The following is a 26,048-nucleotide window of genomic DNA, read 5'->3' as shown; positions in this document are numbered from 1 at the left end:
ATTAAAATAAGTTGTTACTAGCTTTTTACTCTTGTTAACACTGCACTAATTGGAGACTGAAGCAAATTTTATTCTGGTTCATGCAATATCAAAAGAAACATTACCAAAGTTACATTTAATGTTGGTGATGCAGGTGCCAGAAGGTACTCAGACTGACTTACAGATTCCAGGTTGAATTTTCAGGGCTGGAATTGGAATACATTTTGTGTGTGGGGTGTTTTGTTTTTGTTTTTTCTACTTTAAATCAAGGAAAATTTGATCTGGATTCATGAAATATAAATATTGAACTAGTCCAAATACAATTTTTGCAAAGTCACATTTCAATGTAGGACCACGCTTTAATGTCGCCAAGGTTTGCTTCTTCCATTTGGACTATATTATAAAACTTGTGCTCTGCCTTCATACACTTTAATTACCTTAACAGACTTTTCTTTGGACTGCCTGAAAGTACCTTTGTTCAACTTCCCTCTGCTCCACTTTATTTTCCAAATTCAACAAAACTTCTAATACCAGCTCCAGCTGCCTGTTTATTATAGGACTAATTTTCAAGGTTAGTTATTTGCTTTAAGTCTCTCAAAGGCCTTACCTTTCTTACGCCATTGTGGTTGTTCCTCATATCCAAAAAAATCATGCACAGTTCCTGTATAAGATGATTTCTTGTGGAGAACAGTAATTAGTTGGGTCACCCTGATTGCACTCATTTTGTGATACCATTTGGGTGACAGCCACTATGCACAAATAAAAGCAGAGCAAAAGCTGAGACAGGATTGGGACAAGGCCAGGTGCAGGGCAGCGTCCACGGCCAGAGCAAGGCTGGATGGAGGTCAGAGTCCAGGCTAGAGCAGCAGAGGAGCAGGGCTTGGAATGTGGCAAAAACAGCAAGACAGAGAGCCCACAGCTACCCATACTGAACAGCCACTAGCCCTTTGCAGCTGCTGAGCTTAGGTGCAAGTCATCTGACTGCCATAGCCAATACAGCGGTCCTTCTGTGGCCCAGATGCACTCATTGGACAGGGCCAGCACAGCTGCAGGCCCTCATTCCTGACACAGTCTTTATGTCCAGGAATGAATTGGACAGCCCAGGTTTCTATGATTCAGTGATCAAGTAGTTATGCCCAATGAAATATGTCTATCTGTGGTCTAAAATAATAATCAAAGACCTAGCCTAAGGGCTATTCCTGCAAAACTTCAAAAGCTTTATTGGAATAGCCATGAAGGTAAGAGGTCCTGAATCTTACTTTTAGACTGAAATCTTATAATCTACAACTGTTGGTAGAGTGGGGAGAAACTTCTGCTTTACATTGTGCAAAATATTATGGTATCTTCATGCCAAAACAGGACAGTTGGGTTTTGGTGCATTCTGTTCTGTACCATTTCTGTTGTGTTTGATTACTTTCCAGCCATCAGGCCTTGTTTGAGGAAAAACAAGATGGTCTGGGAGTTTGGCCTGAGGACTGAGAGAACTGAGTAAGGACTTCAGAATTTGTCAGTGCTGCCTCCTTGTGCAATCAGTGGGAGTTTGCCAGAGAAAGGACCTCCGGATTTGACTCATTGATAAAATGCACTAATTCTTTTAGCATATGCCACAACATTCCTCTGGTGGCATGTTCCTTGGTCTACTGGTTGGATCATTAGATTCCCTGGCCTGGGCTGGGTACTAATGGGGAGTGTGACATGAACATTGATCTATGCCTCCATACAGTAATTGATTTAATGTAAAGTATTATTGAGGAGTCAACTGAAAAGTACAGTGTTATTCTAGGTCTTGTAGATTCCTTGGAGGAAGACCAAGTTTGTTGTAATGCAAATTTCCTTTGTTCCCTGCAGAATTTCATTTCCACTCGAATAAATTTGATTTCAAACGTCTGTTATATATAATGATTATCTGGATGTTGTCCTTAAAGTTTTATGTCATTGTATATTTTGTGGTTCTTGACTTAACTAAAAAGATATGTGCAGATTTAATTTTATAGGTTTATGTATCACCACCATGTTTCAATTTAAATGAAAAAGATTAGCAAGTCAAACAACAGGTCATTTCCCAGAACAAAGATAAGACTCTGCTGTATGCAAGTATGTTTGCAAATGTATCTCATAATCTTGGATTTGAGTTTTGGAAACCTGCAGTCAACCTCCTACTTACATCTGTGAACAAACATATAAGCAACTGGAGGGCTGTTTAGACTAAACAGATGGAGAGTCCTAGTACGAACAGATTGCAAGACAGGCAGAATGTGGGATGCAGCATCACAACGCCCCCCCCCCACAACTACAAAACTCATGCTGCCTGAGGAAAGGCATCCTTTCTATCCAGCAATTAAGGCTCCACATCTTGCCTTTCCTGGGATGGAGACAAATTTTCTCCTCCATCTTTCTTTAAAGTATTTTAATCAGCTGGATTCATTTGCATCTGGCATCTGCATTGAGGAAATGACATCCTAATAGTTGCCAGCCTTCAGGGCATGCTGCAGGCCCATCTCTTTTGGGGAGATAAGGGCACATTTAGGGCTGGTGTCTATGGGGGAAGGAGAAAGTCTCTGGACTTGATTTCATTGTGATTGTTCATTTTCTTTGGCTGGGGATTGAGAAGGGGCTGTTGGCTTTACATTTGATTTGACTGTATTTTTAATTCTTTGTAAAAAGTGCCTTGAGCCAGGATAGGTGCTATTAACCACCATCTAAACTGAACACACTGCACAAAAAATGAGCAGGTAGTAGTACCAGTCAGCTTACAGCTCATCTTTGAATCTCTCCACAGCTCCATATCCACCATCAGATCAAATTTTAAGCTTCTCATTGTCTTCAAAATGCAGCATAATTCAGTCTTTCTCTACTTATCCTGTGTTTTCAAGTTTCATGTTGCTCCTCAGACACACACACCGGTGCTCCCAGCCTTTCCCTGCACACGTGCTTGCCAGCAGCTTCTCACAGAATCACGTCAATGCTTTCTTCCAGCGAGCCTCTGTAATACTTAGTATGACCACCTGAGCTCATCCACAAGGCCCCTACCCTGATTATGTTTAAGTTGCTCTTAAAAACAATTAATGTAGTGGACTTGTGTATAAATTATACATAATTTGCTCATTCTTGTTCTAGGTCATTTGTCCCTAAGGGCTGTCTACTTACTGGTCTTAGATGATGAGTGTTTAAGCACACAAATTATTTCTTAGTGTTTTGAGAGCACCTAGCATATCGTATTAATCCTAACTCTGAATGGCAGTTGAGTCTCTGATATAATAGTGCAAATGTATAGGGGTTACATTCACATAATGTAGAAATTAAGCACATTTATGGATATTGAATGTAGAGATGTTCAAAGGCTGGTTGGATACAGTATCGCAGAATAGTCTGGGGTAGAGAGAGGGCCAATTCTTAAAATGGTGTGAAATGGCGTATCTCCATGGAAGTCAGCAGAGCTATGTTGACTTATGCCAGCTATGCATTTGGCCTAAATTTTGTGCAGATTCTGAAAATGAGGCATGCATGATTTCTTCCCCAACTCTTTTCAGAAGTCCAAGTCATTTATCGGACCTAGCTACCTCCCTATATGTATATCTGTCTAAAGTATCAATTTTTTTTTCCAGCATCTTCCAGTTTATTCCCCATTGAAGGTTTGGACAAGTCATGGCCAGGAGCTGGGCAGCTTCAGCGCTATCCCTGCAGGGGCTGGGACTAGGGCCAGCTCATCAGGTGAGGCCGAAGGCCTGAGCTCCCCCAGGAGCTGCCCATCCCCATACCCCAGGACACTCCATCCAGTTCTGCCCTGGGCGCTCATGCCGGCCGGGTATCCTCCTTCGATAGTCCTTGTATATCCTGCAGATCCTGGCAATGTCCTTTTCAGGCGGCTGCTGCCACTAATACCAGAGGTACCACGGTGTCTGGCTCTGCAGGGAGGGGGGGGGTGGGTCTTGGTCACAGCCTGGTGCTGGTTGGTGTAGTCCTTACCCTGCAGCATCACCAAGGGGATGTGGAAGCTCAAGAGCCCATGGTCACGAGCCTGGTCAATCGCCTGGGTCAAGCATTTATGCTGCTTCATGCAGACATCTGTGCGTGTGGGATGGAAGATGACACCTGTGTGGGAGCAGATGAACTGCTCCAGGAGCTTCACGTTCCTGTAGTCCACGTGGAGTTTCTGGTCTCGGCAGATGGGGCAGGGGTTCTCCGCAATCTTCTTTCCTCTTATGCAGGTCTTGTGGGTCTTCTGAGGGGGGGAATGGATCCCTTGTTGTTACACCGATAGCCGAACCAGATGGGCTTGTCGCCGTATCTCTCGATGTATTCTACCGTCTCTAGGATACCAGGGTTTCTCCTTAAAGCGTGATTCGGTGGCAAAGGCAACTGGCTCTGCTGCTGCAGCTGGGTCCATCTCTGTGCTGAGCACCCGGAGCAGCAGGCGCTGGAGCTGCAGGAGCGAGGCAGCAGGAGCAGCCTGGGCCCAGAAGAGCCTCGGGAGCAGAGCCAGCCCTTCGCAGTAACATGGTGCTCCTGGAAGTCTAGGTTGTTCATAGCATACACATCACAGTGACTGCTGACCCTTAAAGAACTCTTTCTGATCTGTCCTGCTCAGCTGTGCACCCTAGCACTCACACAGTAACAACCCTGGATATAAAAGGATGACAAATTGGAAAACCAAGACTATCGCACTCCATTAAAAAAAAAGTCTTGCATATTTATATTTCTAAAATACTCAAAGGCTTGTTTCAGTGGCAGTTTTCTGAGCATGCTATAATATCCCTTTAGAAAACCCTCTTTCATTCCATAAGCAATAAAGATTTAATCTGGAGGCAAAAACATGTTATTATTTAAACATTGTTTCAGTCTTTCTAGTGAAAAGATGAATAATTGACGTTACAAAGGCCATTATGTTTTGTACTTTTACTCTCCTTTTTTGAATATTGAAATCCTGGTGACATTTTCTCCCGTGATGTCAAGGACAAATGAAAATAAATGTATTCTATTAATCTATCAATTCATTCAGTTCCACCATTAATATTGCTGTGTGAATCATGCCGCCGTCTTTAATAATAATAAAGCCCTGATATTATAGTAGTGTGAAGTGAATGCAGACACTACCAAAAAAAATGGTAGCACATTTACAGTCATTCACACACAGGATACAAGGCAGGAGGGGAATAAAGCCCGTAATGTGTGTTGATTTCTTTTTAAATGATTAGATATTAGGGTTTTTTTATCTGTAATGTTACCAAGAGGGAAGAGATGGCACCATTATCTTCTTTTGGTTCACCAAATACCTATTTTTATAAAAAATTTAACCATTTGAATGTCTATACTGTGCCATGTATCTCGAATAGTTAGTGTATATTCAGCTGAAGGCAATAGATGTGCCGTTCTTTGCAATAAGTGCTATACTGATTTTTCAGTTCTGATGACAGTGTAATATTAGTTGGGAACAGCAGTAAGAGGAGATAGAAATTCAGACTCTAAGGAAAGATAAGTGGGAACTTCGATATTTTGATTTTTCATGTGAGAACCTCTTTATTATATTTGTGATGATTCTTTACAATCATCGACACAGCAAACTCCCCAAAATTAACTGCCCCCAAACCCAAATTCAAGAAAAAGATGAATGAAAAATTACACAGAATGGAAAAAAAGGACCCACAACTGTAATCTTCTAATGTCTCATTTCTTTATGTTCTCAACCTCCAGAAAGTTAGCTCATAGGAGGATGTTATGGATTTTTAAATAAAGTTGCTCTGCTACTTTCTAATTATTAATAGTGTGCATATGTCAATGTAATGAACATGAAATGTGCCAGCCAAACAGTCATGGAGAATTAAGTCATTTATTTTTCCTTTGATCCAGTAGAGCACTGTCAATGAAAATTTCTCCACAATGATTTGCAATGTGCCTCAGCTCTCACCTGGCAGAACAATGTCTCGGAGTAGAGTTTTGTATTGTTAACTCAGGGATGGGGATTGTCTCTATGTATGCCTAGTACAATGCCAAGCCCATTGTCAAGACTTAAATTACGTGAAGCAATAATCATAGCTACAATAATGAATGATAAAGGATAGTCAAGGTTCCACCTGTCACCTCTGCTGAGCTTACCAACAAGAAAAGTTGCCAGGTGCTTACAGCTGGAGAGTTCTAAACTGTATCATTTGCAGTGGAGTTCTTATAATAGAAGACACATTATAACTGTCCACTGCCCTCTTGCATAATACAGGCCATAGATTTTTCATCCAGTAACTTCTTCAGTCTAGGGAATTATTCTTCCCAGCTATATAAATGAACATTATCAAGCACACTAAGCTGTGGCTTTATAAGAGAATTTCTTTTTTTTTAGAAAGAAACCCACTCTTGATTCAAAGACAAGAAGATTAAGGGCGTTTGCAACGTCCCTCGGACTCATTAATAATGATTAACTATCCTCACTATTTAAAAGTTGCATCTTATTTCAAGTTTCAATTTTTCTCACTTCAACTTCCAAACATTGGAAGTTGTTATGCCTTTATTCCCTAGATTAACAGGCCCCAAATTAATTATCTCTAAAGAGATGGCCTGGATATTCTACTGCGTCCCGGTGGCTTGTGGAAACCAGAACTGGATACAGTATTCCAGGAATGGTCTCACCAATAAGAGCTTAAGAATAGCCGTAGTGGGTCAGACCAATGGTCCATCTAGTCCAGTATTGTGTCTTCTGATAGTGGACAGTGCCAGATGCTTCAAAGAGAATGAACAGAACAGTGCAATTATTGAGTGATCCATCCCTTGTCATCCAGTTCCATCTTCTGGCAGTCAGAGACCTGGAATACCCAGAGTATGGGACTGTATGCATCTTGACTAATAATTATTGATGGACCTATCCCTCCTGAACTTATCTAATTCTTTTTTGAATCTCGTTATACTTTTGGTCTTCACAACATCCCCTGGCAATGAGTTCCCAGGTTGACAGTGTGTTGTGTGAAATAGTACTTCCTTATATTATTTTTAAACCTTCTGCCTATTAATATTATTGGATGAACCCTGGTTCTTGTGTTATGTAAATTTTCCTGTGAACAACACTTCCCTCTTCACTTTCTTCACATTTTAATTGTATAGACCTCTGTCATATCCCTGCTTAGATGTCTTTTCCAAGATGAACAGTTCCGGTCTTTTTAATCTTTTCTCATATGGAAAATTCTGCCCCTCTAATCATTTTTTTTGCCCTTATCTGTACCTTTTCCAATTCTAATATATATTTTTTCAGGTGACCAGAACTGCATGCAGTATTCAAGGTGTGAGCATACCATTGGTTTATAAAGTGGCATGATGATATTTTCTGTCTTATTAGCTATCCTTTTCCTAATGTTTTTTTGACCTGTTGCACACTGAACAGATGTCTTCAGAGAACTATCCAGGATGAATCCAAGATCACTTTCTTGAGTGGTAACAGCTAATTTAGACCCCATCATTTTGTATGTATAGTTGGGATTATGTTTTCCAATTTGAATTACTTTGCACTTATTAATATTAAATGTCATCTGCCATTTTGCTGCCAATTCAGCTTCTTTTGTGAGATCCCTTTGTAACTCTTTGCAGTCTGCTTTGGACTTAATTATCTTGAGTAATTTTATATCATCTGCAAACTTTGCCACTTCACTGTTTACCCCTTTTCCAGATGATTTATGAATATAATGAACAGCACAAGTCCCAATACAGATCTTTGGAGGATCCTCTTTCCATTGTGAAAACAGATCATTACCCAATGCTCAGTACAGAGTTGATGTCAACTCCATACTCTTTGTTGGGGGAGAGAGGAGGTAGTGGCATATATGAGAAAAGACATAATGAATATAAATATTTAGTTTTTGTGTGCAGTCTTCACTGAGTAACTTAACACTTGCCAGTTCCATCTTGTTGCCTGGTGTCTGGGCCTAAAATCAGGAAGGAAGTTTTTTTACTGGATTTCCTTGTCTCTTCATTCCTTAAAGATCTCAGACCCTAACCCTACTGTCAGATATTGTGGTTATTTCAGTCCTCTTTCTACACTTTTTGCAGGGAGGAAACCTAATAATTTAAGTCATGAAGTGCAACACATCCTTGTGATATGTCTCAAAATGGATCTAGTTAAACTCTGGGCAAAAGTCACTGGGTCCAGTAACACTTTGCCAGTTGGAATTCCCCATTCCTGTATTTCTTGTCCAGATCTAATTTTTCAAGCTGTTTCATTCGTTGTTCAAAGATCAAATGATTTATCTGTAACTGGTTATATCTTGTTTTTTGCATAATTTTCTTTAAATCCTGAGTAAACTCTTCAGTGCCATGAAGTTTTTCGGTAGTTGTCACTCACTTATCCATTTTAGTAGAAGTGGTTTTAAGATTCTTATCCGCTGAGATCATTGTATTTTGTAAGCTCTGTGTTTCAGCACTTAACATATTTCAGAGAACTTACATTTTACTGTGGTATCTGAAACACTTTCCAATAGAAGTTTGTCAAACCTGATGGTGGTAACTTTTGGCTTTCACAACTTGCCACTCATTTTCTTATCACATCACAACATTTCATCAGGAAATTTACCTCCCCTAGATGAATTCAACTGCTGACATATGGAACAAACATTAGGCCTGATTCCCCACTACACATTCCAATGTTATACCAGTACAAAGCCATTGAAAAAGTCTAATGTTGTCAGGGGAAATGGGGTAGATATGCCAACTGTAGGGATATCCACCACAGAAAGTACTAAAATGAGAGCTCCTTGCAGCCAGACACAATTATTTACTTTGAGAATCAGACCATTCAAAAGTAAGGAGTATGTCTTGGGAGAATCACAACAATAAAGAAACTTGTTGGGTGAGGGGAGGGCAAATTTTGCAGCCCAGCAATGATGTTAATGTGCTTATGTGATCACTTCTTGCTTAATACTCCCAGCAGGAATTACTTTATCTTCTTGAGCATTATACTTTAATTCCTGTTAGCACCTATCCTTCAATCCTAATTCATTTGAATCAATGTACTTTCCACCTCAGTAAGGACTCCGAGATCAGGCTCTCTCAATTCAACAGTTTTCTAAATTATATTTCATTACATGGGGGAAGACCTTTAAAAAACCCTTATTTTTTTAGTGTGGAGATTTAATGGGTATTGTGTTTTGCCTTTAAGATTCTTTTAAACTAGAGTTGTGTTCTTGTTTTAACATGAATTAAAAGCTTGTCAATTAACTCAAGTCAATTAATAGAACTGTAAATGCTATTCTAGACACTGCACAGATTTGTGTTTGCAGACACACATTTGTGGTTTACCCTAAGTTTAGTCTACAAAAAGAGATCCTATATACCCATAATCCTTTATCTCTCAGTCAGTCAGATACTAAGGCTCTTATGTGTTTCACTGGTGGCATGGGCTCTATGTGAGAATGTTTCTTTTTCAACATACTGTAGTATCTTCTCTCGAGCTGATAATACACAGCATAATTTAACACTCTTGATTAATGTTTTGGCTCAACAAATCTTCATCTTTACTTTTGCTCTTAGTGTATCTATTGCTTGGGCTCCTTGTTATTCCTTTATAATTTAGAGAAATTGCTATTAAGGGAGCCCATAACTTTTGGTTCAGAAAACAGTAAATAAGGGGAATTTGTCTGTATCACTAAAATAGTGTTTTAGTCTTTTAGTTCATTTTAAATCAGCTTTTGGAGCATACTTTTATTTCCCAGATTACATACTTTTATTTCCCAGATTACCACTAACCATTAGAGTGGAGAAAAAAAAGAATTACACCAGACAGCTAAAATGTGAAGGGAGGGATCATTCATGTTTGAAAAACATACTGGCAAATTTTAAACAAAGAAATGGGAATGTAACCACAATTCTTGCTGCAAGAAATAGCAAACACATAAAAATCACAACTGCTAGTATTTTAACATTCCCTGCTTACTTTTGTATAGAGCAAAATCATACTTTACGAAAATCTTCTAAAGTTGCTGTCTGCCTCCTTCCAGGCATAAGGATCTCATTCTTCACTTGAAATTGCTATATCAGATGTTTGATCAGGGGGAAAAAATGCTGACACAACTTTTCCTGGGAGTTCTGCATTGCTAAGCTGTCACTAATGATGGATCTATACTGAGGAATTGGCAGTGCTCTGTCGAGACCTGGGTTTATTAATATATTATAGTCATAAAGCATTGAATATGTTACAATGGATGAAGATTACCTTCTGGATTTTCACATTTAGGCAGAGAGTTGGATAAAACATATAAATACCACAGAGCATAAATGAGCCATAAGAGGCTGCTGTGAGCCTCTTTTGTTCACAGAGCTGGCCATTAGGCCCAAGAAGGAGAATATAATCTTTCCTTTTTTGTTAAACAAGTTAAGTTTCTAGCCTTTTTCCTTGAAAAGATGGCCTTGAAAATGTGAATTGATGTAACTCAATTGTAAAGGGTGTAAAGGAACGAGCAGTTAGACTCCATTTCTACAGCAGGATGCTGAGGAGCTGAATGATTCTTCCATCCACCCACTGTCTTCCAAGACAGAACTTATACCTGTTTCAGATGATAAGAGGCCCTCTGCTGCTCTAACATCTGATAGGGCTGGGTAGCTGAGGACAAGTGAGTAGCAACTGATTTCCTTAGAAGCTACTCTGGGTAGAGTGAAAAAAATGGAGCAACTGTACCTGGCATGAGCTGTAATTGTCGGTGCAGAGGTCTGTAACCTATGCAGGCAAAAAAGATCAACACTTGTGTGTCAGCATCCCATGTATTTACTGCAGTATGTAAGCAAGAAGTATTGAGAAGACACCATTGTATAACAACTTTCTGAAATGGTGCCATCATGGTCACCAATGATTTACATGCAGTTATTCAATTTCCAATATAAATAAGGATTATGTACATTTTTAAAAATTAAATGACAGTATTGCTGTGCATCTTGAGCGGGACAGTACTTTCTGAGCAAACTCAGTGAGCACCATAGCCCACATAAGTAAAAATTGTCTTTGATGGATAAGTGAGACCAGGGAGACGCCAGCAGATTTCCAGTTGAGAGAGGCCTACTGTGAGTTGTCATTTGGATTCAGCGTACTCTATTTTAAATGACATAGTTAAGTAGATGCTTTGGCTGAGTCTTTCAAAGTAGCGCAGGGGAGTTAGCCGCACATCTTCACTTAAAATTCATCCACTACACTACCTTAAAAATCTCAACCTTCACTAATACCATCTGCTTTGGCAGTTAGCCAAGGTGGTAAAGCCTTTCAGAAATAGGAAGTGTTAAATAATGTTATCTGAATAGCTAAGATCAGCGTAAATATAGTGGCCATTATTTATTAGATTTATCGTAATTGCCTGAACTGTCTGATTACAGGCTTTCATCCTCTATTTTGAGACGTTATAGTCCAAGGCAGACACTTCAGAAGTATGATCAGGGGTCATACTGAAAGGCTATACAAAAGTTAACTTGGATATACAGAATTTGTTGCAGATAGGCTGTGTGGTCTAGTAGATGGCTCACTGGCCTTAGACCCACAAGAACTAGGTTCTATTCCCAGCTTTGTTATTGGCCTGCTGGGTAACACTGGGCAGGTCACTTCCCTGCTGTGTGCCTCATTTTCCCCATTTGTAAAACAATTCGGAGAAAGTATTTTTGAGATCTACTGACAAGAAATGTACTGCAAGACAAGAAGTACAGTCACTGATACATGACAGATTCCCCTTGGTTTCTTGGATTTACCTTTCTTAACTAGGTTGGTGAGATGCTAAGCCTCAATTTGCTCCAATATCTAATCAGTTATGGCTTCTGGAGAGTATCCCATCCATCCAGAAGATGTAGCCTTCTCTGTGATGGGATTTGAGAGGATTTGAGGCTTAAAGTGAATAAAACAATAGGGATTCCAAAGATTCAGATCAGTCTGGAGTGCTCTGAACTAAACATGGGGAAGTCAACAATATTAAAAAAAAAAGTTATTTGAATTAATGCTGTGTGCTCAGAGGAGGAGGCAGAGTGGAGGTAAGCTGGGGCGGGGAGTTGTTCACCTGTGCGCCTCCCGCTGTTACTGTGGGCAGCCCTCCCTGCCCGCCCCCTCCCGCGCACCCCCCCACCCAGTTCACGTCCACTCCACCTCCTCGCCTGAGGGGACTTTTAGGCGCCCTCAACCACTAGGCGCCCTAGGCGGCTGCCTAGTTTGGCTAAATGGTTGCAACCGGCCCTATACAGCATCATGGCTATATAATGGCTTATGAGGAAAATATAATTATGCATAACTGATAATAAAAAGAAGTCTGTCATCCTCTTACATAATTTATTTTAATAACAACTATGGAGAGCTACTTATGGGCTTTTAGATTTTTTTTTAAATCTTTTTACTGATAATATTCATATCTAAGGTATCTGATATGCTTCTAACTTTTACCATGGAAACAACAGAATGAAAAAATATCTATATTTATGAATTCATCCTTTTGATCCATAATAACAAATATGCAATTTGAAGCTATGTAAACAAGACAATAAAAGCCTTGTAAGAAAGTGCTGATTACTATATAAAGGGACAGCAGCAAATTGTCAGTATTGTTGTCACTGCTGCAGTAGTCTGCTTTCTTGTTCTCAGGGGTTCTCAAACTGGGGATTGGGACCCTTCAAGGGGTCATGAGGTTATTTCATGGGGCATCACAAACTGTCAGCCTCCACCCCAAACCCTGCTTTGCCACCATTTATAATGGTGTTAAATATATTAAAAAGTGTTCTTAATTTATGAGGGGGTCACACTCAGAGGCTTGCTATGTGAATGGGGTCACCAGTACAAAAGTTTGAGAACTACTGTTCTAAATCCCTTGGTGTGAATGCAGTTCTTCTGGCTACCTGGTATTCAGAGAGACGCAGGATGAAGTCTCTGGGTTTCAAATCACAGCAGTGTCAAAGAAGAGTAAAAACAATTGTAATTGACTCACTTACTTCACATTTAAAATTTCACTTCAGCATGTTAATCTAAGGCACCAATCCTGCTTTATGCAGAAGAGAGATGTGCAGTGCTGCATATGCAACATCAGATGGGCAGCCAGCAAGTGCATTCAAAATCCAGAGCCCATGTTCCACACAGTGTACTGGAGTCTGTGCCTTCACTGTCTTCTTCCTGAGTGTAAAGCACCCAAAGAGAGGATGCTGTAGGGAAGAGATTGAGTGTTTCTGAAATAATAATGCTGAGCTGTGGCCCCACATATGGTAATGAGGTGCATAAATGCCATTTCCCAGGAAAATTGGTATTCTTATGAGGAGCAGAAGTACAGGTGTTACCAGGATGCTTCACCACCAACTGCCCAAAGTGAGCAGGTTTGCTGTGATTAATAGCACAATCCCATGTAAGAGACTTCTCAAGACTCTTCTAATATACCCAGCTCCCTTCCCATCCCTTCTTTGGTGTTCTTTTGGGTATTTTCACCAATATATTATAAAACTTTCACATTATTTTAGCAGCAATCAGAAATAAAGACAGAATGGGAAAAAACATGGACATCAATGGAGCTGTGCCAGTTTACACCAGCAGGGAAATTGGACCCTTATTTACAGTAATTTGTAAGTGTGAATTTGAAAATAAGGGGTCACATCCTTGGCTTCCTGAATCTCCTTTTGTGCTGCTTACACAGGCAGCTGAGGATTTTTCCATATCTGGCTTTATGTCACCTGCTTTTTCAGCCATCATCAAGTGCAGAGGGCATGTTGGGAGCAACATAAACATTTTTTGATGTAGTTTTTTAATGCACTTTCCTAAGTTTTTTTTTTAAGGACATGGAAAAAATCCAGAAATTCCATTTTGTCAACCCATCTGCAGGGCTGGAACCTTTACATATAAAACACACACCTCTGCCAGTTGAGCTATTGCAGTAACCTATAACAAAATGTTATGATCCTCCATGTAGACACCAACCAATGAAGAGAAATGAGATACACATTTTGCCAGTGGTTTTCACAGATATTTGCTGACAGCAGTGGAATGTTGAGTCTCAAGAAATCTGGGTTCAATTCCAAGTTCTGAAGGGGAATGTGTTTTACTGGCTATAGGATCTTACTTCCTCCTCTGTCCCAACCCTGGCTCCTGTCCCAGTCTTCCCCCCATCCTCATCTCTCATCTCCTTTCTCCACCTCCCATAGCTTCTCTCACACTCCTTTCAATTTTTCTTCCTGGGGAACACTGAAAACACAGGATAGAGTCTCCCTGCTCTTAACTCCAGGACTCCATGCCATAACAGCCCCTGGTAAAAAGGAGAAGCAACTACAGGGTAAGTTCTTCTCAGTCCTGGTCTCCTCAGGGTTTCAGCCCAAATGATTAAAGTTTGGCAAAGTTATAAGCAATGAAAGTGAGGTCTTATAATGGAAAATGTTAGACTAATTAAACTAAAAGGTGTCAAGTATCAGAGGGGTAGCCGTGTTAGTCTGGATCTGTAAAAAGCAACCGAGAGTCCTGTGGCACCTTTAAGACTAACAGATGTATTGGAGCAGAAACTTTCGTGGGTGAATACCCACTTTGTCAGACACATGCATCTGACAAAGTGGGTATTCACCCACGAAAGCTTATGCTCCAATACATCTGTTAGACTTAAAAGTGCCACAGGACTCTTGGTTGCTTTAAACTAAAAGGGTTGCTACCAGCTCTACCTATTATATATGTATCAATGTTTGATACTTAGCTGGGAACTGTAATTCAATTAGAATTTTGTGGTAAGGAACAACATTTTGAATCTTCACAACCAGCAGATCACTGGCCCCTGGCCACTCCACGTCTTTCAAAAGCAACAACAAAAGAAACAATATAAAATCCAAACTGGAACAAACAAACAGAAAGTGAGTGGAAAATGTTTATTCTGAGTATCCCATTTATTTGTTTGTCAAGCTTTGCTTTTAAAAGCAAGGCTCTGCCCTCTGGATGAAATTCATCCATGTGCACAGGGCCAGCAGAAAGCTTATGAACCACTAAACTCCCATTTAAGATTTTTTTGAGTGCTTAAATGAAACATAAGAGATGCATTGGCCTAGGGTGACTTTCACCTTCTCTTAATAAGTTAAGATGATAAAAGATTTTGAAAATGAAAATCACACGTAAGACAAGAAGAAAGAGTTAGTTTTGCTCTCTAATTATGCATAGAGTATGCTACTATCCAAATATCAAATTTCTTATTCAGATCTTCTCTTGCATTAACTTAATCAGATAGATCTGCAGCATAGTTATTAGCTCAAATAGCCTCAAAACAGATATTAATTTAGGATTGAAGGATATAGAGTCAGACTCATAGACTTTAAGGCCAGAAGAGACCATTGTGATCATCTAGTCTGAAGTCCTGCACATTGCAGGCCACGGAATCTCACCCACCCACTCCTGTAACAGACCCCTAACCTTTGGCTGAGTTACTGAAATCCTTAAATCATGATTTAAAGACTTCAAATTACAAAGAATCCACTATTTACACTGGTTTAAACCTGCAAGTGACCTGTGCCCCATGCTGCAAAGAAAGGCAAAAAACCACTAGGCTCTCTGCCAATCTAACCTGGGGAAAAATTCCTTCCTGAACCCAAATATGGTGATCAGTTGAAACTTGATCACATTGGCAAGACCCACCAGGCAGAAACCAGGGAAATAGTTCTCTGTAGTAACTCACCTACTGTCCCGTCTCCAGCCATTGGGCCTGTTTTGTACTGGCAGTCACAGACAGTCCTCACGCCATTATAGGCAGATTCATCATACCAATCCCTTCATAAACTTATCAAGCTCAGTCTTGAAACAGTTAGTTTTTTTGCTCTCGCTGCTCTCCTTGGAAGGCTGTTCCAGAATTTCTCTCCTCTGATGGTTAGAAACCTAATTCCATTTGTCTAATTTCCATTTTTTTGTCCATATTGGTGCTTAACATAAATAACTTCTCTTCCTCCCTGTATTTATCCCTCTGATGTATTATAGAGCACAATCATATCTGCCTTTAGCCTTTCTTTGGTTAGGCTAAACAAACCAAGCTCTTGGAATCTCTTCTCATAAGGTAAGCTTTCCATTCCTCTGATTATCTGAGTAGAGCTTCTATGCACCTCTTCCAGATGAGGTCTCCCCAGTCCCTTGTATAATGGTAATAACTTTTCCCTGTAGTTACTGGAAATACCTTGCCTGATACATTCTAGGACTGCATTAGCCTTTTTCACAGCCACCTCACATTGGCGGCTCATAGTTATTCTGTGATAGACCAATACACCCTGATCTTTCTCCTCCTCTCTTGCTTCCAACTGATAAGGGCCCAGTTTACAATAAAAAATCTTATCGTTAATCCCTAAATGCATAACCTTGCACTACTAAATTTCATCCTAATTCTTACTCCACTTTTCAAGGTCTTCCAGATCTTCTTGTACTATATTCCTCCATATTGGCAATACCTCCAAACTTTATGTCATCCACAAAATTTATTAGCTGACATCCATCTTTTGAGCTAAGGTCATCAATGAAAAATGTTAAATGAGACTGGTTCCAAGACCAGTCTCTGAAGGACTCCACTAGAACTGCCTCAAGCATGACAGTGAATCTTTCAATATGACCCATTGTAGTCTCCCCTTTAACCAGTTCCTTATCCACCTTTCAATTCTCATATTAATTCCCACATTCTGTTTCATACATTCCATCAGTTCTAATTTCTTTAGAGTCTGCCTCATCATTAATATACAGTGCTACTCAATTACCTTCCCCTTTATTTCTGTCTTTCCTGAATAGCACTGTGATGGGGAGTATCTACTCTGTACTGGCCCAACTGAGATAAACCACACACTGTGGGTGGAAGAGTCCCCACTCCCTCACCTCTGCTGGGCATGCTCGAACTGGAAACATGATATAAAAGGGAGTAGCTCAGCTCATTGTGGAAGAGGATGGATGTGTACCCCAGGCTTCTACGGAGGAACCACTGACTCTTCAGACCACAGAGGTGGTGGACCCTGGCTGCACTGGAGAGGACCAGCCGACCGCAAAGAATGATGGGGATGCTGAGCCATGGCTGGCCAAGGAGATGTCTGTGATGTGCTTTTTGGTAGGAAGTGACCCAGGGAATGTGTAAGTATCTGATACTTGAACTTCCATTAGGGGGTTTATCGGCCTCATAGGGGTCTGGGTCAGAATCTGGTGGAGTAGCATGGGCACTAGTTCCCTTACCCCTACCCTGCACTTCCTGCTAGGCATGGCTGCAAGGGGCAATTGACTGACTGATTGTTTGCTCCAGGGCCATCCAGAAGTGGGGAGCAAGAGGGGCAATTTGCCCCAGCTCTGAGCCCCGCAGGGGCCCCAACGAGAATGGCTGAGGCTGGCCCCTACCACTCCCCCGGCCAGGGCCAGCTTTAGGAAGTGCGGGGCCCGATTCAAGCAGTTTCGATGGGGCCCCAGCAAGGATGACTAAAAAAAAAAAAAACAAGTAAAAAAACCACATGGGGCTTGTATTCACTGGGCGGCACTCCTAGTTTTCAGCGGTGAGTCCTTCTCTCGCTCCGGGTCTTTGGTGGCACCGAAGAACCCGCCACCGAAGTGCCGCCAAAGACCTGGTAGGGAACCAGTTATTAAGATTTTGGCAGCTCATCACGTTGTTTCCATATCTTTCCCGTAGCATTCACACTGTGAATCCTTCTAAGACCCCAGCCCTGTCCTTTTCACTTTCCTCCAATAGCTAGATTTCACAGCACAGATCTTATTTCATGGTCCCTGCCATGTCTTTCACAGCCATGAATTTGGTAGGGCTCTATGTGTAACGCACCAAACAGGAAGAGAAACATTAACCAAGGTAAAATGCTCATCCTGTATAAGATGTCCCATTGAAGGCTAAAGAGGTATTGTTAGCATCAAGGGACAGAGGCCCTGTTGACTGCATTCCTAACTTCCTCCAGGATGAAGAGACCTATGCATGAACTCATCCCATCAGTTTGGACCCTGGGGTGAAGGGGATAAAAATGCCTGACAAGGAGAAACTGGATCTTTTAGGCTGTCTGGACTCAGGGGGCAAAGATTGCTAAACAGCAGCAAGAGATCCCCATACTTCTTGCCATAGGTTAGCCCTAAAAGACATTCAGCGCTGACAGATTGCTACAACTCTGTCACCTTTTGGAACCATAGGGTGTAACTTATTTATGTATATATCCTTGCTTGCTTTAACCTGTAAATAGCGCTGTCATTTTGTTTTCCTAGTTAATAAATCTTTAGTTAATTTACTAAAGGATTGGCTACAAGTGTTATCTTTGGTGTGCGATCTGAGGTACAAATTGGTCTGGGGTAAGTGACTAGTCTCTTGGGACTGGAAGCAACCTGAATCTTTTTTGATCTTTGGTGTATTGCAACCAAAGATTACTAGGTACAGCTTGCCTGGGAGGTAATACGTTAACTCCAAAAGGATTATATATACTTAAAGTCTAAGAACTATTTCTAGGAACTCTGCAAGGGGAAACTGAGGTAGGTATGCATGTCATTGTCACAGTTTGTTTCTGGAGGATGCTACAGGTGGGGCATCTTATGACACTCTCCCATTTTGAATTTTTAGTAGGCGTTTTCTTTTCCTTAAGCATGATATTTCACTCATATCTCAATGAAATCTTCACCTATTTATATAAGGCCATCTCTAACAGATCTCCAGATCATGCTGTCATCTCAGTTTAACTTCTACAGTCTCTGGAAGTCTTTCCTACTTTGGTATCATCTGCAAATGTTTATTTTTCAGATCCTCTGTGGAAAAAAAAATCCCCTTCTGTATGACTTGAGGCACAAGTACATAATTTAATAAAATACATAAAATGTAAGTAACTCTACATCTTCTCAGTGGCAGAAGAAAAGATCATCCCCCTCAGAGAATGAAGTTCCCCTCTCACTTCATCAGTCCTGCTTGTCATCCCTCTCTCATATGCCATCGTAGCCTGGAAGCCAGAAGACAGGACCTGATTCTGATCCCACAATTTCACACCAGTGTAACTTCACTGAAATTACTCCTGATTTACACCATTGTGTTTGAGAGAAGACTCAAACCCATAGATTAAATATATATTATTTTGCCCTCTAAATCATTAACAAAGATGGCAGGAATATCAGTCCTAACCCAGAACCCTGTGTTTAATCAGCTTCTAACCTTTCCCCATTTGAAATTACTATTTTTGTTACTGATTTATGAGACACATTTGTAACCATGCTCAGCATCCCTCTAATTTTAGATCTTAGTGTAGAACTCAAATACAAAGTCTTTACCAAAGTGTAGGTAAACTTTATTTACTGCATCACCTTTGTCCATCAAGCTTGTAATTTTATTAAAGGAAACGATTAGCACTGTTTAGGATAGTCTGATTTTTATGAACATGTATTGCTTATGATACATAATGTCCACATCTAAGTGCTTACATATTGATTTCTTTATTATTTATTCTAATAACTAATATAGTAGTAATAACTTACAAACCTTTTAATACTGTGGAAAACTATCATTTAGACATTGATCTCACCCCAGGGATTTTCATTACCAGTTTTTTTCAGAGGAACAGCATTCATTCATTTAATTTTATTACATTTTAACCAATTTTCCTTCTGGGCTTTTAGTTGGGTTTTTTATTATGCTGAATTTTGTCCTGCTGAAATGTGACAATACTGAACAAATTTGTTTATTCACTAAACAGGGACAGTTTGAGTGCAAACAATGCCCGGGGTGGGCAAACTTTGGCCCGAGGGCCACATCGGGGAATAGAAATTGTATGGCAAGCCATGAATGCTCACAAAATTGGGGTGGGAGTGCAGGTTCCGGTTCAAGGTACAGGTTCTGGGGTGGAGCTGGGATGAGAAGTTTGGGGTGCAGGAGGGTGCTCCAGGCTGGAATCAAGGGATTTGGAGAGCTGGAGGGGGATCAGGGCTGCAGCAGGGAGTTGGGGTGTGGGGAGAGGCTCAGGGGTGCAGGCTGCCAGCGGCGCTTACCTCAAGTGACTCCTAGAACCAGTGGCATGTCTTTTCTCTAGCTCCTATGCAGAGGCACAGTCAGGCAGCTCTGCACACTGCCCCATTTGCAGGCACCTCCCCTGCAGCTCCCATTGGAGTGCTGGAGGGGGCTATTGGAGCAAGTAGAAGCCGGATTGGGGCGATGCCAAGGCTTCTGGGAGCCTCATGGTGTGGCCCTGACCCTGTGCCCCAGCTGGAGCGCTGGAGCAGGGCAAGCCCCAGACCCCGCTCCCCAGTGGGAGCTCATGGGTCGGCTTACAACAGCTTGCGGGCCGTAATTTGCCCACCTTCGTTCTACACACTGCCCTCATCAGTATGCCCCAGGCAGTTCTAGAGAATCCACTTCTGGGCATGAGAATGCCATCCAGTCCTTGGCCTGTCTCCTGAGACTGTCAATGAGGTAGCCAGTCATTGTCCTTTTGAAGGTTTTTTCTGTGACACAGACAGCTATCCAATAAGAGCTGCATGGAGACTGCCAACTCATTTTACATCTTGTTGAATGTCTGGTGTCCATCAGTTACATTAATGAAATGGGATTTATAAATCACTCAGATTTAAATACAAAATGCAATTATCTCTATATGACACACTGTCAGTTGTGCTCTATCAAATTCAGTAGTACTATTTATTAGGTTAAGTACCAGCTCTGGGGTTTGAGATGTACAAGAGCAAACACAACCCGAGATGCACATTTATAGTCTGAGGCTCCCTTCCTATGAGCTGCTGAATCTCTCTCAAGAAGTGTACGGCACCCTCAACTCCGATTGACTTAAAAGATTGTTGAGGATATATGACAATCTCAGGCCGTAGGGCACAGATGCAGATAAGCAGGACATACTGGAAGACTAAAAGGAAGGTGTTGACTTTATACCCACCCCATTTTTTGAATTATTTTTCCTAGTACATAAATGAAGTCATCTCTACATTCATGTGCACCATAAACAATTTATAAATCAATCTAATATTTAAATTCCAAGTGAGAGAATTTTATACGATTTGGCATGATTGGACATGACCATCAGCCAGCATGCCATGAACACCCTTGCCCACAATCTTTGGCACCCAACACCACTTTACAGCTATGAAGAGAAGTGAAATACAGGTATTTCATGGAGAAATCATGGGAAGCTTTTGGCTCCTGAGTACAAAAAGCCTAATCCAACTCCCACTGAAATCAGTGGGAACCTTTCCATTGATTTAATTAGAAGCTGGCATGAATTTTGCAAAGACAAGCCCCGAGTACTGAGATTTGGGGAAAAAAATTATCCTACCTTTTTCTCATTTCTAGTCTTTACAGGGACAATATCTGGACTTTTTTAAAGTCTATGAAGAAACCATTTTTCCAACCACACACAAAAAATATAAAATTATCATGAAAAATGTCAGGTATATACATAATTTTCTGATATTTGGCCATCTTACTTCTCTCTGAAACTCACTTGACACAAAATGAAATGCGTCAAAAACATCAAACATTTTATTAAACAGGGTATCAACACTATTTCATTGCTCTGTATTCATCCAGGCAATGATAGGTCATTTGCTTATTGCACTAACCTGTGTAAAAAGTATAAAAATATGGGTCTGTGTTGCCTGAGGCATTGCAAGTGAATTGTATGAGTTATTGAAAACCATACATTTTATTTGCTAGTATCACTAAGGTCAGCTAGTTTGTGATAAGGTGGAGAATATTGAATCTGAATCTTATAATAATATATCTGACCTCACTGTTCATTGTCATTTATAGCCTCCATATGGTTACTTTTATGTAATTTGCCCAGTATTTGACTTTTATATGGTTGAATAGTATAATTTTATTATATTTATTAATGTGTGTTTGTGTATGTCAGTAACGACAGAGTTATGTCAAGTATTTAGTGTGCCTGGTATTCTGCAGTGCTTCTGTGCTATTTTCTGTAGTAGGAGTTAGAGATTGTGACACTTAATTGGGCCCTTAAAGTATGCTGTAATATGCTTGGATATAGTGTAGTTTTCTCAGATTTGTGTTTGCGGTTGACCCATCCATATTCAATAATTAGACTAATTAGCAGGTGCAGTATGTTTGTATAATTTCTGGTGGTGCCTAGAACGGGTCCAAGTCCCACTCCTCTGCATCTGCATATTGGTGCACATAACAAAATTAATGGGATAGGGCTGAAAGATTTGGAGTGTGGGAGGGGGCTTAGGGCTAGTGCAGAGGATTCAGGTGCAGGGGTGAGGGCTGTGGGTGGGGCTGGGGATGAGGGGTTTACAGTGCAGAAAGGGGCTCAGGGCTGGGGCAGAGGTTTGGGGTGTGGAAGGGGCTCAGGGCTGGGGCAGAGGGTTAGGATGCAGAGGTGAGGGCTGTGGGATGGGGCTGGGGATGAGTGCAGGATGGGACTCAGGGCTGGGAGAGAGGGTTGGGGTGCAGAGGGGTGAGGGCTCTGGCTGTAGTTATGGGCTCTGGGGTGGGGTGGGGCTGGGAATGAGGAGTCTGGAGTGCAGGCAGGCTGCCCTGTGGCTGGGGCCAGAGAGGAGGACTCCACAGTTCCTCAAGCACTCTACCCCCAGGAAGCACACTCACCTGGCACCATCACTGCATGTACTTCTAGGGACCATGCCCCTCTCAGGTCCAGGAAGCCCCCTCACCTCCCCTGTGGTAGGTGTCAGACAGGGGGAGGGCTGCCATCATGTATGTCCCTCCTCCCCTCCTTCTTCCATGCAGCCGCCACCTCAGCCTGCCACCGGCGTTACTCCCTTTTGTAGCCAGCAGCAGCTAGCAAGAGAGCACAGTGCAGAGTGGCAGGGAGGTGTGCAGAGTGGCAAGTGGGGAGAGACCTGGCTCCAAACATTGGTGGAGCTGGGCTCCTGGGCCCTGAATTTACTGGAGCACAGGCATCACAGGCCCATATAACTCACCACCCCTGCCAATTAGCACTCTGTATAGCATTACCACCATTTTCTTACCCAACAGCCCAGAATATTCCAGAAATACTTTCAAGTAAATTAATTCTACCTTTGCACTCATGTTACCAAATACCACACCAAGGAATTTGTAAATTTTCACTATATTTAGCTGTTGGTCATATAGATATAACTTTACATCTTTTAGGATTTTCCTTTTGTGAACATCATTCTCTTAGTTTTGCCTATGGAGAATTGGAAGCCCCACCTCTTTCCCCATTCTGCACTTCTCTTAAGTCTATCATTGATTCATTTGGTGATGCTTTCAAGGTTTCTGCTTTTGGTCCATATTGCACAGTCGTCAACAAATAATGTGATCCTTATTCATGTATGCATCTCCTGGGAGAGGTTATTTATTATGATGTTAAAGAGGGTTGAGCTAATTACACACCCTTGTGGAGTTTCATTTCAATTGAATATATCAGGGTTGGCCAAACTTACTTACCTTCTGAGCCACATATGGTAATGGTAACCTCAAGAGCCAGGCACGCTGCTGGGGCTCAGGGATTCTGCCCTGAGGAAGGGTGGTGGGGTTTGGGGCTTATGCCCCACGAGGCCCCAGCAGGTGTGTCTTGCAGGGCTGAAGGCCTGAGCTCCAGCGCCCAGAGTCAGGGCAAAAGCCCTGAGCTCCCCCACTGCCCATCTGTGGGGTGAAGAAGGTGGTGGGGTCTGATGGGCTCCAGGAGCTGCACTTTAACTGTAAAAGAGCCACATGTGGTTGCAAAGCCAGTTTGGCCACGCCTGGAATATATGTTGGAAAAAGGTTTCCTATTCAGACTTGTATAGTTCTTTTGCTTAAAAAGTCCCTTATGCAGCTGAATGTTTTTCCTACATTACCCATGGAGGCCACTTTATGAAGTAGTTCCTCTCTCCATAACACACTGTAAGCTTTTTCTACGTCCAGGAAGGTGACTATCATGAATTCTTTGGTTCTCATGTTTTTTTTGTTCTTCTGTCTCTATCCTTACAATGTGACCAATCACACTCCTGCCTCTTCTGAATCTGCTTTGCATTTCACCTGTTAATCAATTATTTTCTAGGTATGCTAATAATCTCTCCTTTACTGCTCTTTCCATGGTTTTATCTAAATGTGCTGTGAGTATGGTCGGTCTGTATGCTTTGTGCACTCAGCTCAACTTACCCAGCTTCCTCACTGGGACAATAATTGCATGTTTTGAGTCCTTAGATATTTCATCTATTCACCATATTATATAATTTTAGTATCACTCTGAAGTTTTTTTTCACTTGAGTGTTGAGGCATTTCAAAGCTTATTTTATCCTTGGCTGGTGTGGTACGTTTGCTCCTTATTTTTGCTTTCTGGGAGTTCTCTCATACTAAAATTTTCATTTAAAATTATATCCACAACCTTCTCCCACCTCTTCACCATTTCATAATTATCCTTAATGAATGTTCTTTTCCTCGCCCTAATTCCTGTCTTCTGAGCCTCTCTCTTATTGACATTTTGAAACATGGTGGCTAGAATTTCCATTTTTTTCTTTGCTGGAGCTTATTACTCCAGGCCCTGCACTGCATGGCTTGGCATTATGTTTCTATTATTCCTTATTCCATTCATTTTTCTAATTTTGTTTATATACCTCTGCTGTATTGGTATCTGTATTTACTTTCCCACAGTATATTCTCCAGCTTTCTCTTTTTTCCCTTTTTGTAGCCCTTCGTGCAACTGCCTTATTGTTTAATATTTCACTATGTCCTTGCCATTTAAGGAATTTTTTGCTGTCTTGTATGCTTTATTCCTTTCCCTAATTACCACTTCACTTTGCTTGTTTCACCATGAAGCACTTTTCCTATCTTTCAGTAGTGCTGGTATCCTAGGAATAGCTAGGCTGGCTGTCTTTATGATTACAACATAATTCCTCAGTATCTTCATGTGTACATTGCTCACTCACATTCCTCACTTTTGTTTCTACAGGGTTTTTCATTTGCTTTTGTTAGATTCCAAGTGGAGATATTATCCTCGTCTTTGGTATTTCCTTTTCCTTGATACATAATTAATGTCAGGAAGTGGTCACTACCCGTTGCCTCCTTTCTGTAAATTTCCCAGCTGTGTTTACTTGCTATAGTGCTAGAAGCTATTCCCAGATCCAGGCAAGAGAGGCTTCTGTGTGCTGCATTCAACCGGGTTGGTCTATCAGTTAATATTACTAAATTATTGTCTTTCCAAAATTGCTCTAGACATCTTCTGTTTATATCATTCTTCTTACTTTCTCCACAATCTGTTGTGACTATTCAGATCACCACAGATAACAAACAGGCATGTGACATCTGCAATTAATTCTTTCCAGTACATAGCCTCTAGTTTCCTGAATGGGTTATAAACATTACGAAGTCTTAGAGATGCAGAATTGTTTTGAATCAGTGTCTCAATAGCTTTATATTCAATATTTAGCTTTTTAACTTCTACTCCAAGGTAATTCAGGTTCTTCTTAACAAAGGGGCAAACACTCCCAGCCTTTCCTATTTCTCTATTATGTCTATATATGCCATATCCCAGGATTTCATAGCCAATTACCAAGTCTCTTATGTCCATATTATATCAGACTTTCCTTTTGTATCATTTTTCTTTAATTCTTGCCTATGCACTATAGAGATATGGTCATTCCAGCTGAGAGTAGTCACCACCATCCTTTTAACCTTCAATAATTCCTTCCCTTAGGAAAGTATGAAGTTAGCCCATAGGTACTTTTCAGCTATTTTAATTACAATTCTCATTTTCTGTTTTCTTTCCTGTTTGAGATGCACAATTTATTACTTCAGTCATAAACTCAATGAATCCTTCTGTTTCTGTAAGTAGTATGTCATCTCCTTTTATCCCAATATCATTCATTACTTCCTTCCTATGAATTTGTTGCTGGCGATTCCTTTTCTCCTTATCAGATTTCCTTTTTTCCTCTTTTTTTTCCTTTTAGGCATTTCCTAGCAGCTTCTGCATATGAGATGTTATTAGTAATTTTGTTTTTTTAATTTCTCTAGCTCATTGTCTCAGTACATCCCCTAATATGTTGAGTTGTTTTCCTCCATAGTTGCAACATTTTAGTTCTGTCCCTTCCTCACAATTATCATATGAATGTTCACCTCAACACTTAATGCACTGTATTTTCCCTTTACAATTATTTGCTACGTGACCAAATCCTTGGCACCTATAGCATCTCACAGGAGGAGGAATATAAAGCT

At 40.9% G+C, this 26,048-nt stretch overlaps 1 pseudogene; it reads right to left on the bottom strand.

Moving 5' to 3' along the window:
- Positions 1–3,686: 3,686 nt before the first annotated feature.
- LOC115645058 lies at positions 3,687–25,404 on the bottom strand (annotated as a pseudogene).
- Between the last annotated feature and the right edge of the window lie 644 nt (positions 25,405–26,048).

The sequence above is a fragment of the Gopherus evgoodei genome, chromosome 2 (genome assembly GCF_007399415.2).
Source record: "Gopherus evgoodei ecotype Sinaloan lineage chromosome 2, rGopEvg1_v1.p, whole genome shotgun sequence".
Taxonomy (NCBI): domain Eukaryota; kingdom Metazoa; phylum Chordata; order Testudines; family Testudinidae; genus Gopherus; species Gopherus evgoodei.
Note: the sequence above shows the minus strand (reverse complement) of the source record. Positions and strands in the feature narration are given on the sequence as shown.